The sequence below is a fragment of the Thermobia domestica genome, chromosome 17, assembly GCF_964235325.1.
Source record: "Thermobia domestica chromosome 17, izTheDome1.hap1.1, whole genome shotgun sequence".
Classification (NCBI taxonomy): Eukaryota; Metazoa; Arthropoda; class Insecta; order Zygentoma; family Lepismatidae; genus Thermobia; species Thermobia domestica.
Window position 1 is genome coordinate 160,633,224 of NC_137470.1, and position 18,468 is coordinate 160,651,691.

At 37.9% G+C, this 18,468-nt stretch overlaps 1 protein-coding gene across 2 annotated transcripts in view; it reads right to left on the reverse strand.

Annotated features, from left to right (window-relative positions):
* Fhos (Formin homology 2 domain containing) overlaps positions 1–18,468 on the reverse strand; it is a 792,187-nt gene that overhangs the window by 647,945 nt on the left and 125,774 nt on the right. The gene's annotated exons all lie outside the window — the stretch shown is intronic.

Below are 18,468 nucleotides of genomic sequence, written 5' to 3' on the forward strand. Positions count from 1 at the left end.
ATAGGGAGATAAAGGAAAACTGGATTCTATTCTGCTTTGTATTCCTATTTTTGCGAGATCTATCTTAATATTCTGAGTCTACGTCTTCCTAATGGTCTTTTTTCCGATTGGGTTTCCTTGAAACTAAGAACAGCAATATACATTAATGGAATAGAAAGTAAAATAAAAATAAAATGTTTTAGGTTTTACGTCCTACGGTTATGCCAGCTAGGCTATAAACGGTGATGATGAGAAATGAACGAAATGATGGAATGAAAAGTGGGAGGAAAAGGGAGATCCCCGAGAAAACCCACGCAAATGGTGTTTGTCCACCAAAAGGCTCACTTGGAGCGAACTGGGATCGAACATGGACCCCATGCACCAGAGGTGAACGCTCTAACACTGGGCTAACGTTGACCACTATAGAGTAAAAATGGTAATAGACATTCAGAAGCAGTTTCTGTGATTGATCTCCACTCTAATCTCTGTACTAAACCGGAAGTGGTAGATTTCCATTACCACTTCTGGTTTCAATATTAATTGACAAAATATCACGCCATACAAACCAAACTTCTTCATGAGGTGTACATGTGTATGTGAATTCACTGGTTATCAGGGGCGTGCGCACGTGGGGGTCCACTGGATCCAGACGCTCCATAACTTCGTAACTAGGCTAACGCTGTACATTTTCTTAATAAAATTAATTGAGCTGAGAAATTGTTGATGTAGCCTTGTAGCTTAAAGATTTGATCTTGCTTTCAATCTGTACTTTTGCTTTTCATATACTAAAAACAATCTAGTTCTATCATTTTTCCCGGTGGGGACACTCGGTCGAAAAGGTGTAACAGTTTTTCAGGCCAGCCATGCTGAATGAGGATTTTCTTGCATTTTCCTCATTCACACCAGGCAAATACCGGGACGGTACGTAACATAATAATCCCAAACAGTGTTACCGCCGAGGGACGTAATCCCTTATAGGGCTAACATGGTCATAGATGCCAAAAGCCCAGAAATCTAATTCCTAATCCTAATCCTAGTGACGGGCCAACATGGCCATAGATTCCGAAAGCCCAGAAATCTAATTCCTAATCCTAATCCTAGTGACGGGCCAGCATGGCCATAGATGCCGAAAGCCCAGAAATCTAATTCCTAATCCTAATCCTAATGACGGGCTAACATGGCCATAGATGCCGAAAGCCCAGAAATCTAATTCCTAATCCTAATCCTAGTGATGGGCTAACATGGCCATAGATGCCGAAAGCCCAGAAATCTAATTCCTAATCCTAATCCTAGTGACGGACTAACATGGCCTTAGATGCCGAAAGCACAGAAATCTAATTCCTAATCCTAATCCTAGTGACGGGCTAACATGGCCATAGATGCCGAAAGCCCAGAAATCTAATTTCTAATCCTAATCCTAGTGACGGACTAACATGGCCATAGATGCCAAAAGCCCAGAAATCTAATTCCTAATCCTAATCCTAGTGACGGACTAACATGGCCTTAGATGCCGAAAGCCCAGAAATCTAATTCCTAATCCTAATCCTAGTGACGGACTAACATGGCCATAGATGCCAAAAGCCCAGAAATCTAATTCCTAATCCTAATCCTAGTGACGGACTAACATGGCCTTAGATGCCGAAAGCACAGAAATCTAATTCCTAATCCTAATCCTAGTGACGGACTAACATGGCCATAGATGCCGAAGGCCCAGAAATCTAATTCCTAATCCTAATCCTAGTGACGGACTAACATGGCCTTAGATGCCGAAAGCACAGAAATCTAATTCCTAATCCTAATCTATCATCTTTTCTGAAAATAGTGACGATCTAATTAATCTGAGAATACAGGGTGCTACAAAAATTTGGCCCAATATTTTGGGAATATACTCTTTACATCAAAATAAGTAAAAAGGTTCATATAGACCTGTGCTCAAAAACGGATAGTTTCGTAGTTATAGGTAGCCAAAAACGTGAAAAATGAACTTTAAAGGTCCATAGTTCTACTACTGTAGGACCGAACAAACTCAGGTCAAGACATCACTGAGAAACTACTACGTGAACTATCGAAATATCCAGCTTTTAGTACCTCCGGTACTCGCACAATCATTTTTAGAGACACTTTTCGGGACTACTTTTCTTGATGCCTCTCCACCTACCTCTCTAAAAATTGGTGTTTAAGTACTGCAGCATTCTTAAACATGGATATTTGGATAGTCCACATACTATCCGTCTATAGTTCCTCAGTGATGTCTTCACCGGCCTATGATAAGTTCAATAGTAGTGGAACTATGAACGTTTAAAGTTCACTTATTTCACGTTTTCGGCACCCTATAAGTCTGAAACTATGCACTTTTGAGCACAGGTGTATATAAACTTTTTTTATAAATATTTTGATGTGAACGATGTGTTTCCAGAATATTGTGAGAAATTTTTGTGACACCCTGTATAGGTGACAGTACTTAACAATTTCTTAGCCTTTTCGGATATAGAATAACACTTGTCAAATAATATAAAAGTAATGACTTGTAGCATTGGACTTTTCCCAAGCTTTGGACTCTTCTCAACAAAAATTTCTGGGTGCGAGCCTGGTACTTATTTTATTTCAGCAACGATGATCCTCTTGGTTCGTGAAGTCATGGACTTGTAGAGCGTTTACCTCTGATACGCGGGGTCCCTGGTTCGACCCGGGCCAAGTAAGTTTGTGGTAAACAACATCATGTGTGTTGGTTTTCTCGGAGTATTCCCGTTTACTCCCACATTCTCATTCTATCAATTCTATCATTCACTTGCCTCAAGAGTCCATATCACTGCAAAATTAAAATACCACTAATTTTACAGTAATTATGTGATAAATTCAAATAGATAAAACATAATCCAAAAGTGGATCAAGACCTCCCTAGACGATGTTATTCTGCATGAAGTACCGTTATCACGAGTCACCTAGTAGCTTTCCGTTTGCAGTTATTTAGAAACGCGAAAATAAATATCGATTTTCTAAATGGTTGGAAATCGAAAGCTGATAAGTGAGTCATGATAACGGTATCTTACGCAAAATAATATTGTCTAGGGAGGTCTTGTTCCACTTTTCGATTATCTTTTATCTATTTGAAGATATCACATATTTACTGTAAAATTAGCGGTATTTTAATTTCGCAGTGATGAGGCCTCTTAATCATTCGTCTACCTTAGCCTAAAGGGCATAATCGTGGGACGTTAAACTGAAAGAAAAGAAAATTCTAACTAAATATTAAAACTTGGGTCATGGAATTCTATTTAAACATAGTTTATATCATGTTTCGTTGCACCGAAGTGGCAGCTACCCGAACGACTAACATGCAGTGTATTTATAACACTGAAGTGAACGCGCGCTCGATCCGTGCGTACTCATCAAAAGGGAGTTGTCAACAAATCTTTCTTTTTCTTCTGTTTTGATTGGATGATCTGTTCTTCGTCAACGGTCGTTGAATTAAGAGGGTCCTGACAACATACACAACTGCAGATAGGACGCTGGGAGGGCAAAAAAATAAGAAAAGCTGGCAACAGATGTCAATATGTGTCAAATCTATCTTTGATAACCTTATTGGAACAGCTGTAAGCACTCACAACCTCTAGAAAGCTTTAATTTTAGTACGTTTAATATATTTGTCCCACTAACTGAGTTAACCCTTTGACTACCAACGGTAGGCATGTGTCCCATGCGAATAACTCAAAAATCTTTGTAAATTTGTTTTTAGAAAATTCTAAAAATTACATGTTGTTCTCACATCGGGTTAGATGTGATCAGGAGACTGTGTTTAGTTTCCAAAACGGTGTACAGATGTCAGGAATATCCTACATTAAAGGTGTCGTACATACAAAAGAATGTCCACATTAAAAAAAAATGATAATCAAAGGGTTAAAGCTAAGATGGATTTTAACTTATTGTTGGGAGATTTTTCCTTAAGTTTGATATGATTGTGCTCCGAGGCTAAGGGAGGCAATAATGATAATGAAAAAAACATGATGGGATAAAGGAAGTGGGAGGGAACAGGAGAACTCAGATAAAACCCAAGAACACTTGACGAGATTTGGGATCAAACCAATGACTCCATAACCTTCAGTAAGCGCTCTACAACTGAGCCACAAGCGGTCCCGTTTGGGAATGATGTATTCAGATTGTACTCTTATTTGTGAACGGTTAGCAACTCGATTCAATGCCGGCACCAACATGAACGAATTTGTCTTTATTAGTAAGGAGGAATTACCAGGGGTCAAGGCGATTCAGTGGCAGGGAGCTTACCTCTGGTGAGCGGAATCCCTGGCTCAATGTTTGACTAATTATTTTGTGGTGCACAACATCGTGTCCGTGGGTATTCTCGGGGTACTCCCGTTTCCTCCCTCTTTCTCATTCCACCAAATCATCAACCATCGTTCACTTTCCTTAATCATCGTCTCCCTTAGCAGAAAAGGGCATAATCATGGGACGTTAAACTGAAATATTTAAATTTTCATTTTCTATACTATTTGCATTGCGTTACCGTTAAGAAAAAAAATGCTATTTTTAATTATAATTTTATTAATTTTGAGATTAATTTCAATTTAACCGTTACTTTTTTCTGATATTAATATTTAATTTACTCAATCATTTGTCATTTACCTTAATTTCAAATTTGAAACCGTTAAATTTTTTACTATTTTTTCAACTATACAGGGTGTTACGAAAGTTTTTCACAAGATTTTGGGAAGGGATTTCCCACATCAAAATAAGAAAAAAAAGTTCATATAGACCTGTGATCAAAACTGGATATTTTCGGAGTTATCTAGGGTGCCGAAAAATTGGGGAAAAATTAAATTTAAAGTCCATAGATTCACTACTATGGGTCCGATCATAGTCCTGTCAAGACGTCACTGAAGAAGTAGTATGTGAATTATCCAAATATTCTTCTTTCGGAACCTCTGGTACGTGCACCATCATTTTTAGAGAGGCTGTCTGGGAGTACTTGATCACTTTCCACCTACCTCTCTAAAAATCGGCGTGTTAGTACTGGAACATAGTTAAACATGGACATTTGGATTAGTGCTGTTGAATTTTTGTGTCATTTTTGGTTTTTGAGAAAACCGGTTTCTGAAAACCGAAAACCGTAAATGCGGTTTTCAAAACCGAAATCACAAATGAGATTTTGGAAACCGAAACCGCAAAATCGGTTTTGAAAACCGAAACCGAAAATGAGGTTTTTCGAAAAGACAAAAGCGGTTTTCAAAACCGACATTTCGGTTTTATGAAATTTCACTTTTTTCAAAAACCGGTTTTCGGTTTTTTCAAAAAACGATTTCGACATCACTAATTTGGATAGTTGACATACCAGTTCCTCAGTGATCTCTTGACTCAATTACGATAGGTCCTATAATAGTGGAGGAAGTTTTTTAAGTTTACTTGTTTTACGTTTTCGGCACCCTATAACTCCGAAACTGTCCACTTTTAAGCACGGGTCCATATGAACTTCTTTTTTTCTTATTCTGATGTGAAAAATCTGTTTCCAAAATATAGTGCCACATTTTGTAACATCCTGTATAAAACTCCCTCAGTTCCTCTACAGCCTGGAACGCGATATTTTATTTGACGGATTTCAACGTCACGTAATAGAAGCTATAAAATCATACATCACTTAAATATTTCGTTGGATTAGTTAGTTGATTTGGATTTTAGCGTCTCATTCAGCAGTAAGGCTATATGAGACGTGGATCTACATAACGTGGAATTCGAACCACATAAGCTTCCACCGGGAATCGAACCCGAATGTTGCATAAATATTTTGTGTTAGATATCAAACGAAAAGACTGTTGTAGAGGATTCCAAACATTATATTTGATGGTGATTTTATCATGTATAATCATCATCATCATCGTAGAAATTCTGCATGTCACTTGGTGCAACTGACAAGGTTCCATGCTCCACCGCCTTCCGCTAACCTCTTCGACTTAACGTACGATTTTTCCGTTTTGATATCGGGCATTAATTGAGGAGCGTTTTTTCAAAACTTGATAGAGCACAAAACATACTTTTTACAGGAATTGCATTTTTGTTATTATTGTACATAACCTCTATCGAGTCGTTTAGAAACGCGAAAATAAATGCCGATTTTCAAAATGGCTCGAAATCGAAAGCAGATAAGTGAGTCGTGATAACGGTTTCTCATGTAAAATGATATTGTCTAATGGCACATATCGAGATTTTCCAATTTGATTTCACAGCACTAATGGTAGCATAAAAAAGCATACCTATTCATATATATATATATATATATATATATATATATATATATATATATATATATATATATATATATATATATATATATATATATATATATATATATCCGTTTCTCAAAATTTGTGCTCTATCGAGTTTAAAAGAAAAACGTTTTTCAATTGTAGTCTTCTTTGCCCCTCCCTCTCTTTCCTGCCACCATACCGTCCAGCACGTCCCTCATGATCAGTTCCTTCTTAGCCAATGTCCCAATAAGTTTCTCTTCTTCTTTTAATAGTCTAAAATTGTTATTTTCTCCCCCACCATTTCTAATACATTTTCATTCGTTTTCCGCTCGACCTAGCTAATTCGCTCCATTCTTCTCCACATACATATTTCGAAAGCTTCCAGTCGTTTTTTCATCATTTTTGAGTAAAGTCCATGTTTCTGACCCATATAGCACAATACTCCACAAGAAGCATTTTATGAGTCTTTTTCTCAACTCTTTATTCAAGGTAGGCGGTGGCTCAGTGATGATGGTAGTTATATTTACTAAGCTGACCTTCTATTTGAATACTACATTCATAAATCATGTTTAAGTCGCATTAGTTTCAGAGTCTTCATCCCGGCGAAATTAAAATACCGCTAATTTTACAGTAATTATGTGATATCTTTAAATAGATAAAAGATAATCGAAATGAGGAACAAGAGCGCCCTAGACAATATTATTTTACATGAGAAACCGTTATCACGACTCACTTATCTGCTTTCGATTTCGAGCCATTTTGAAAATCGGCATTTATTTTCGCGTTTCTAAACGGCTGAAAACGGAAAGCCACTAGGTGAATTGTGGTAATGGTACCTCATGCAAAATAATATTGTCTAGGGCGCTCTTGTTCCATATTTCAATTATCTTTTATCTATTTGAAGATATCACATAATTACTGTAAAATTAGCGGTATTTTAATTTCGCCAGGATGAAGACTCTTAAGGTCACATGGACAGTGCAAAAGCAAATAGTAAAACAAATCTCAGCATGAATTGCTTGATTGTTGTCAAATACAAGAACTCAATTCTCTAATAGTAGTTACCTGTTTCATTTAGTTAGTTATCGCAGTTTTGACTTCAGACTTCAGACTTGTTCCTGTCAGGCTTGGTTGCCTCTGTGTGAAGTTTCGGGCCGAAGCCCATGCCTTCCTTCTTTGATTGTGATTGGCTGTTTTTTTTTCGTTACATGTTCTCTATTTTGAGGAGCCGCAACTGTCGCGCCATCGTTGCTTCGTTAGTGTGTTTAGTTCACTGTGGGGGTTGTGGCATCCTGTAGATGTTGCGTCGTGTGGCGGCGGTGCCGATACGTTGGACATGCCGGTGTGGTGACGTTCTTATGTTGCGCCAGAAGGTCGCAGTTCGTCTTCTTCTTTCGGCTTCCAGGAATGTCAACTCCAGGTCTTCATGGATCTGCTGCAGGCTTGTGTCCATTGAGTGGCCAGTGATGGCCCTGGCTGCTCAGTTTTGAAGGACTTGCATTTTACGTAATCTTGTTTTTGATGAGTACTGCCACGCAGGGTGTGCATACAGGAGGATGGGTCGGATGCTCATCTCATAGACGTGACGACGCGTCTTATGAGAGAGGGACGAGAGAGGAGGATGGGTAGGAGAGCCATGAACCTTTGCGAGGCCTTCTTGGTGACTGCGTTGATGTGGTCTGCAAATGTGAGCTTTCGGTCGAGCTGGACCCCGAGTTATTTTGCCTGGTCTTGCTCCGGTAGTTGGCCTCATGCAAGGTGGAACTGCGCAGGGGTTCTGTTTCGTCGCTTGGTGAAGTTCACTATTGCTGTTTTCCTAGCATTGACTTGAATCTTCCAAGATTGGGTCCAGCTGTCGATGAGTCGCAGATGTCGTCTCAAGTATGTTGTTGCATATCTTTCGTTGCCATGGCTCGCGAAGATAGCAGTGTTGTCAGCAGTTTTGATATAAAAAGTAGCCTTGTCTTTGTCACAAACAAGTTCATTATCATTAAACGTGGAAACAAGCTTTTTTTAAAAAAAAATTAACAGATGTCGAAGGAAAATGAAAAAAATAAAGGTAAAAGAGCTAGTTGCACTGGATTTGCAAACGGATATATTGAGATTGAAGCTCGATATTGAATCCTATAAAAAATGATTACCCTCTTTCTTCTGCAGGTGTGTTTGCTTTATCTTTCACTAACATATAGGTATTATCTAAAGAAATAATAGACACAAGGAGATTGTAGTATTATCTGTAGTATTATCTCTGAGTGCGAGTACTATTTCCCTCCCCTTCGTTGTTAATGAAGGGATACCATACTTAAAATCGTGGCTTTTAAGATTTGTTCTTTCTGGAGAAAGGGGATGGAAATTAATGCCATTGCACGGGGCGGCAAGTTCCCCAGGGCTGACCCTCGTTAGAACTGCAAGTTTTATACTTCTGCAATTGACTCTAATCACCATGTTAAGGCTATAAGTATTATACAAAACAGCATTTGTTAATATAATTAAGTTCATGCATATGATTTCTTCGTAGTAGTCTTACAACCCACCAATGACGCATCTGAAATATTCAGCCGAAACTATGTCTTGCACACGAAGAAACATAAATCCCTAGATTGCTGGGCCTGGTTAACTCTTACCCTCAGCCACCATCTGGCCAGTAACAGCACCATAAATATGTTACTACATGCGTATAGTTAAATAGGAACAAGTCTGATAAATGTCATATATTCACATTACATTTGACATGTTAGAAAGTTTTTTTTTTCCTATTCCATTAGCAGTTTCCATTTAATCATGTTATCTTAAGCTAGACTTAACTCATGAACTCTTCTATTTAAATCTACACTTTATAACTTTTTTGATTGTGACCTATTTTCATTCATAAAACATCCAATAACATAGTTAAACAAGGGACAAGCTGATAAATTGTATCAAAAAAGCCGACTGCATAAATTCGACGATAGTTCGTTGAACGTATTGAAGATAGCTTAATTTAAGGAATTTATTTATTTTGTTATATATGTTATAAATAACGCTGTCTCTCGCCTCCATTATTTAACATGTATCTAGAAGATATAGTAAAAAGAGTCTACAAAATGGAGACCGCATGTCACTAGGAGTTATAATGATTAGCTATATACGGTTTGCAGATGATATGGCGCTTGTTGTGGAATTTGAAAGAAAATCAATAAGATGTGAAGAAACTCAAGGGATGTGAAGAATATGGGATGAAAATAAATGATAGAAAGACAAACAATGGTGATTGGAACGAAGCGCTTAGTGTCAAATATAGAATCAGGAGGGCAGAAAATAGAACAGGTGACTACTTTTCGATACCTGGGTAGTATTATAAGTGATGTTCGATAAGTGATAGGAATGGCAAAAGAATCCTTTAGGAGTAAGAACATACTAACTTGTGGAACCTTGAATAAAGAAAATGAAATGAAATGAAATCTTTAACTTTTACGTCCCACAATTACGCCGGCTAAGCTAAAGGGGACGGCGATGATGAGAAAAGAACAAAAATGGTGGAATAAAGAAAGTGCAAGGAAACGGGAGAACCCCGAGAAAATCCAAGCACACGGTGTTTGTCCAGCACATACCTCACTTGGCGTGAGCTTGGATCGAACCAAGGACCCCATGCACCAGAAGTGAACTCTTTACCTCTATTTCCAAGAAGAAAAATTAATTTTAAACAATATAGTTATGACAGATTTTGTCACCTCTCGAAACCCGCCGTCTCGTGCAAATCCTCGTGTTTCTTATATGGTAGACCAGGCCCTGATTCTAACGAGAACGGAACACCGGAGTCCTAATTAGTTGCCTAAAACGCTGAAGTTTGTGTTTGCTTTGATTAGACGCGAACTCTCGAAATAGCAACATATTCAACGAACTTAAAAAGTTCGTTACTGAATTCTCTGTCTGTCTGTTATTTGCAATTTTTTTTTCAATTTTGAACACTGCATTCCATAGAGCATCAAGAACTGTCAGAGAAAGTGATTAAATTTTTCGCCTCACTCTTACTGTTCCCGAGATATTGGCCAAAAAAGGCCGAATTCCAGAAATTTAAGGAGCCATATCTCGGGAACCGTAAATCATAGAGAGATCATATTGGAGTTGATCAATATCTAAAAGGATGGCAAACATTTGGTACCAAATAGTAACCGGTGGCCACTGTCCAAGTGGCCAGTGGTTTGGCCAATTGCCTGTTGACCAGTGGCCACCAATTACTATCCGTACAAAAATGTTTAACATTCTATTGGGGATTGATTACCACCAATATCATCTCTCTATGACCTACACTCCCGTGATATTGGCCAAAAATGGCCAATTTCTACATATTTAATGAGCCATAGCTTGGGAACTATAAGTTGTAGAGAGATGGTATTGATGTTGATCAATACCTAAAAGGATGGTAAATATTTTGGTACCAAATAGTAACCGGTGGATATTGATTAACTGTCTACTGGCTAACTGGACACCGTTCCCCAGATATTGGCCAAAAAAGTTCGAATTTCTAGATATTTAAGGAGCCATATCTTGAGGACTGTAAGTCATAGAGAGATGATAATTTGTTAATTTTTGCGAGAAACAGAAGAAGGTGAGGATAAAAAGATTTACTTTTACATCTAGGAACAATGACAGTTATCGTTCCCGCTCCATCTCTCCATTGTTTTTAAGTTCGTTCTGGCAATGCTCTTGGAGCATTCTCAACTTTTTTTTTTGTAAATTCTACCGAAAACTTACAAAGAGCTAATTGCAAAATGTGTCAACGCTTGGATAAAGTTCTAATTGTGATTTTTTAACTAAAGGACGAAAAAACCAATGGAACCGCTTTTAATCATATTGATCAATCATTTTGCACGTGGGTCACGAGAAAAATAAACTCAAAGTTGGGCTAGATCAAGTTGGTACAACAATAGTTGCTGTTTTTGTTAGTTTTATCTTCGATGTTTAATTTTAAGAAGTGTGAAGCAAGGTCATGTATTATACCATTTCAAAGACAAAGAGGTTCTCTACTTGTCTCATCAGAGTTCTTACTTTTGCGAGAAATGTATTAAAGAAAGTGGGTCTAGCCACTTTAGAAGTGTGAACATGCAGTCCCAATAGAATGGAATTCCCATCTCACAGTTATGCTACACTGGTTTTGGTACAATCCGCGGCAAAAAACCTGCAACATGAGCATATAAGTTTATTGTGAAATGACGAAGTCTTTTGCTCCAAAATAAGTGTGCACGGGAGGAGGCCGAGGTTTATCTGGCGTGATTCGTTCCACTTAGAGGTTATGTTCATTCCCTGTGGTGTTAGGTGTAGTTTCACAATAATCTTACATCCTCATGTTGCAGGTTTTTTGCCGCGGATTGTACAAATCATCGTGGACAAAACCTTGGGAGTCAGAACCTCGCAAACCATAATCTCGCATGGCCAAAACCTCGAGGGGCAAAAATCTTGCCTATACAAAAACTTGTTGTCCAAAACTTTCCGGAAGGAAATCTCACCCAGGCAGAACATCGAAGAAATCTCGCCTAGGTGAAAATCTCGTCGTCCAAAATTTCGCTGGATTAAATCTCGCCATAGCGATTTCTACAGTGTAGAATGTTCAAAATATCGCTGTATAAAGATTTATATTTAAAAATACCATATACAGTGAAACCTCTCTAAACCGGACATACGTGGGGAATCAATAATAATCCGCTATAGAGAGGTGTCCGCCTTAAAGAGGTTCCAATATGTTTTACATAAATTAGTAAACGAGGTAATATGGTATTAGAAAAAAAGTATTTTTGCATGAATCGTGTATTTACGAATATTACCAAAACGTTACTATATCTGCATTATCCTCCGCCATCCAGTACTCTATGTTTGAAGCACAACATGGAAATAAAATGTTATACTTCTCTGCACTTTATACTTATCACAACTTACTAAGTTTCCAGTATGTCGCTTTAATTTGTGTTTTAATTGCTGTCCAATAATTTCTTTTTTGTGACAGAATGCGTACCGCGGGCAAAAAAAAAAAAAACTTGTCTTCTGCTTGGTTAGAAATTTCAGTGGAACAGTAGCATAACGTGTCATCCCAAATGGCGGGCAACTGTCAATCACTTTCAGGTCTAAAACAGCTTGAGTGGGAGTGGGATGCAAGCAAAAGACATGAGAGTGTTGTTAAACAGAGACGCTTCGTCTGGATTGCAAGCAGGGAGTTGGGGAGGCAAAATGTTGTCACAATGCTTCCTTGGTGACACATGTATGAATTACTAAAAATGTATTTTTACTATACTTTTCAACTTGTTTCTAGAGAAAGAGTCTAATAGGGAAGTAAATAATAGGCCTACCTATAAAAGACCGAAAAGACTGTCCGTGTCCGTACTAGAGAGTGTCCGCTTTAGAAAGGTTTGCCAATATGTTTTTTTCCTATTACAGTGTTTGGGGATTACAAAATATGACCGTTACGGGAGGTGTCCACTTTATAGAGGCAGGCACGTGGCCAAGGGGTCCAAGGGGACCTCCCCCGGGGGGACCTTCGAGACCAGAAATAAAAAAAAATAAAGAAGGATGAAACAAAATGAAATGAGAAAAAGAAGGATCAGCATTAACAATGAACTACAGGAAGTTTTTGGTTACTCTTTCTTATAAGGAAATTTTTATTACTTGCAATACATGGTTGCGAGGTGAGCGATATCCTGGAAGAGTCAGGCAATTTGAAATTTCTAGAAAAGATGCGGAATTCTCAGAATTTCTGCTGCTAGTCAGGGAGATTTTAAGCTTCCGAAAGCATAATGCCGTTGTGTAACAGCGTGGACATTTTTTTTTTTATCATAATTTTTCGTCATCGCATCATTGCAATATCAAACATGTTATTTCAAAAACAATTTTCTACTGCTTCTTTAACCAGTCATTTGAAACAGACTGTAGTTGACGGAATAATAAAAACAAAAATTTATGTGGAAAGAAAGTTCTGTTAATATTTGATTCAACAGAAAAAGGAATGCAGATATTGCAAAATATTTTACAATACATTATTGAGTATGCATTTTTTACAATAGTGAATATGAACATTTTATAACAGTTGAGGTCAGAATGAAAGGAAAATTGTTACATTTGAATAAATAGAGGAAGGATGTAAATATTGTATAATCTTTTTCAATACGTTTTTTTTCTTAATTTTATTCAAGATTTCTTCATAGTTTATTAAAATACTTACCAACATATCCTCACAAACCAATATAGGTTGATAGTAAAGTAGTTTAGATTGATCGAGCTCCTGGGCCTTCAGAATTTCATGTCACGCCCCCCCCCCCCCTCCGTTACGAAATCCTGGTTAAACGAACCAATACATGTTTCAATAAAATTGTTTAGAATGATCGAGCCCTTGGTGTAATGACCACAGTATTTCATGTCACGGACCCCCCTCCCCTTCACGAAATCCTGGCTACGTGCCTGATAGAGGTGTCCGTAAGTAGAGGTTTCACTGTATGTGAAACCTCTATTAATGGAATCTCTCAGTAAAAGACATCTCCATAATATTTTTTTTTTTGTCCTAGCAATACGCGACATATCCCTCTATGTCACGGACGTTATTAAATACGAACATGATCATTTTTCTTTCCCCTTTCCGACATTTTAGTAACCTCTCCATAACGGACAGAAACTGTTTTCAATTCAAACATATTTAATTTGCAGAGGAAACACTTTCTGCAATTTAAAAAATAAATTTGATTACAATAGACAGAAAATTTATTTCAAATGGTTCAGCCGTTTTCTCCTGATGACGAGATAGACAACGTCGATTTAAATGTGGAGAGAAAATGCATAAATTGCATCCTTTTCTCCTTTAAATCGACATTCTCGAAAACGCTGGGATACTTGTTCGCTTATTTTTAAGGGAGACAATAATTAAAGCAAGGGAGACAATAATTAAAGCAAGTAAATGATGACGGAAGAATTGGTAGAATGAGAAAGTGGAAGGAAACCGTAGTAGTCTGAGAAAATCTACGCGCTCACCACAACTTAATTGACCGGGGATCGAACCCTGAACCTCACGCACTAGAGGCAAGCTCTCTACCACTGAGCCACCGTGTTCACCATACACAATCATATGGCAAGGTATTGTCCTGATGGGATTTCGGTAGGAAACCGGTTTCTTGAAAAACACGAAACCCGAAAAACCGACATTTCGGTTTTCTCCAAAACCGGTTCGATTTTCACCAAAACTGGTTTCGGTGAAAACTTTTGGAAAACACACAAAACTGTTTCTGTGGAAACGGAATCAGTTTCCGGAGAACAACAAAACACTATTCTGGTCAGAAATACAACAAATGTTTAAAAAAAAACGGAACCGGTTTTGAAGAAAACTGAAACCGGATACAGCGAAAAACCGAACCGGTTTTGGAGAAAACCGATAACCGGTTTCGGTGAAAACAGAACCAGTTTTGAAGAAAACCGAACCGGTTTTGAAGAAAACCGAAACCGGTTTTTATAAAAAACGAAAACCAAAAGCGTTTTTTTGCCCACCACTAGATTTCGGCTTATGGGTTCTAGCCCGCGAGATTTTGACTAGAAGAGATTTTGACCAACGAGATTTAGTCCTTATATTCTCCAGCATTACCAACTCTTTGAAGAAGAAGCAATTATTTGCTGTTATCATTGTGACATTTATCTCGATTTCACAACAGTGCTCATGCCACTGTTGAAATCAAGGATGTTATAAAATAGAGGATCTGCCCATACAACAAAATCGTAAAGCCATACGTCACAGTTTCGCCACACCTACTCTAGCCACTCCGCGCCACTAAGATCGCAATGTTTCGAGCCAACAATCATGGCGGAAACGAGAATAGCCAATCAGGCTCAGTCGATGCTCGATTGTTTTTTGGCATCATTGAGTTCATATGATGAAGATACGTATGGGTAGATCCTCTATTTTATAACATCTGATGATGCTTATGTATGAAGGGGTGATATGTTTATGTACTTTATTTACAAATCACACATATCACATCCAAAGCTAATGAACTGCATGATTAAACCCATTTTACTGATTCACCCAGATATCAGGAGGAACGAGAAATAAGACTTAACGAATATTTTAGATGTTACTTCTTCAATTCTTATTTAAAGGTACATGTGTTAATATGATAAATATAACATGCTTTGTTCATATGTTAATATACTGATATAATACTTAAATATTAGTACAATGAATTACTTATCTTAACATCTTTCTGCAGTAATCGTTGCTTGCTGCTAGCTAAACCACATGTTGCTTGCTAACCATCATACTTTGTCTTCGATCACACATAAACTGAGTAACACTCTAAAACACTGTTAAGAACTTGTGAATCTTGTATATTAATGAACATGAGTATTTCTCTAAAACCTATGAATAAATATGCTTTTCTGAAACTATTAATGAATATGCTTGTCTAGTTGAACTTCGAAGCACATTGTCGAATGCACAGACCCACTTGAATAGCACACTGAAGGCACTGTTGCCAGCCAATGCAAACACAACTCACTAAAACTCACCAGAAAAATCACTAAAAGAATCACAAAGAATTCACTAAAACCACTAAACTATATACAAAAAATGAAACTAATATGAATAAAAGTAATGCACATATGCAAGCTTATCCATCCTCCCCCTCCTTGATTGGACACAATCAATTAATGCTCTAGGGGCAAAGGAATTAATTTAGCAACACTGCGCCGAAAAATGCCACTTTTACACTTCACAGTTGCCACTCGCACTAAATTATCACTGCCCGGATGAACTTCTTCAATCACACCTAACTTCCACACTTGAGGAGGAACATTGTCTTCTTTTAACAATACGACCATGCCCGGTTGTAAATTAGGTTGAGCTGACTTCCATTTTCTTCTTTGTTGTAACTGGTTGAGGTAATCTCTTGACCAACGTTTCCAAATATGCTGCTTCATTTGTTGAATCCGTTGCCATCTTCCTAATCTGTTGATAGGTACGTCCAGTAGATCTGGTTCCGGAAGGCTGAGAAGTGTAGCTCCCATCAAAAAATGTCCTGGACTGAGATACATTGGATCTGTAGGATCGTTGGAAATGGCTGTCAATGGTCTTGAATTTAGAATGGCTTCAATTTGAATAAGTAACGTGTTCAACTCTTCGTATGTCAGACTTGCAGTTCCTGCTACACGCCGTAGGTGGTACTTCATGGATTTTATTGAACTTTCCCATGACCCCATGTGAGGAGATCTGGCAGGAATGAATTTCCATTCTAAACCTTCTTGAGCTGAGTATTCCAGGATGTCCTTTCGATTAGTCTTAGATTCAAAAAATTGTTGCAATTCTCGATTGGCGCCAACAAAGTTTGAACCATTGTCGCTACAGATAGATAAGCATTTTCCTCGCCTAGCAATAAATCTCTTCAATGCTGCGATGAAGGCTTGAGAACTTAAGTCTGAAACTATTTCTATGTGAACTGCTCTAGTGGCTAAACAGATGAACAACGCTGCATAGACTTTCATTTGAATTTTGCTGCGAATTGTGGGCTTGACATAAAAGAATCCTGCATAGTCCACTCCCACGTGTACAAATGGTCTTGCTTCATTTACTCTCTCCTTGGGTAAGTGTCCCATTAACTGTGATGAACTTGTTGATCTCCACTTGAAACAAACCAAACAATTGTGTACTATTGCCTTGACCATCTTTTTAGCTCTTGGAATCCAATATCTGGTACGCAAAGATGCAATAAGAAGCTGTGGTCCTGCATGAAGCAACCTTTTATGTTCTTCTTTGACTATCAGGTGGGTGAAATGATGTCCTGCAGGTAAGATGAATTGATGCTTGTTGTCGTACTCCAAGTTTGAATGTTCCAATCTTCCTCCTACTCTTAGCATTCCTTCCGTGTCCAGAAATGGAAAAAGATCCTTGATTGGGCTCTTTGTTGAAACTTCCATTTGTTGCTGCAAGTTCAATATTTCTTGATGATAGGTAGTATGTTGTACTATCTTGATACATCTGTGTAACGCTAAACGAAGTTCCGAAGCGTCAAGACTATCGGTTTTTCTTTCTAATATCTTGGAAAGACAATTATGTTTGAATCGCAAACAATATGCTACTACTCTCAACATTTTGTTTAACGATGAATACCTTTTTATAAAGCTTGTTTCATGAACTGCCACCAAACTTATCATGACTTTCTTCTCTTCTGGAATATTAGCTGGCTCATTTTGTCCTTGACATGGCCATTCTGCTGTGTGAAGAAACTCTGGACCATGCCACCATTCTCGAGACTGAATAAGAGTATTGGGATCCGCTCCTCGACTAACTATGTCTGCCGCATTTTCTTTACTAGGCACGTGGTGCCATTGATTAATTGATGTGATTCTCTGAATTTGAGCCACCCTGTTGGATACAAATGTTTTCCAACGATTGGGAGCTGATTTGATCCAAGACAAAACTATCGTCGAGTCTGTCCACAGGTGTATACCACTGACCTCTATATTCAATATGGATAGTGTTTTGTCTATTAGCTTCGAAAGTAACAGTGCTCCACATAATTCCAATCTAGGCAAAGTTTGCTTCTTCAGTGGTGCAACCTTCGACTTTGAACAAAGTAAATTGACTTCAATGTTTCCTTGATCGTCTGTAGCCCTGATGTACACTACTGCTCCAAAATTTTCTTCACTTGCATCGCAAAAACCATGTAATTGAATTTCCTTAACGTTCTCCGAAGACATTACGTTTCTTGTAATTTGTATCTTCGCCATCGCAGGTAACCAAGACATTAATTGATTCCACTCAACTTGTAGGACTGTGTCTAATGGGTCATTCCAATCCATCCCTGTCTTCCACAACTTCTGTAAGAAATTCTTGTATTTGATGACAATTGGAGCGATTAGACCTAATGGATCGAAGATAGATGACACTATACTGACGACTTGTCTTTTTGTCATTGCAACATTACTTTCTACTGCAGTTCCATCTTTACAAATTTTGTTCGAAATTATAAGTTTGTCTGTTAATGGAATCCATGCTATTCCTAAAGTCTTAACACCGTCTTGCTGACCAAGTATGATTGGCTGTTGTTTTTCCCTGAAGTCTTCAGGAACTCCTTGAAGTACTTCTTCTTTGTTAGAACTCCATTTACAAAGCTTGAAACCTGCTCTGCTTAAAATATTAATAAGATCCTTCTGTAGTTCTAAGGCCTTTGACACGTTTGGTACTGATTTTAACACATCATCAATGTAGAACTTGTGTTTTATTACTTCTGCC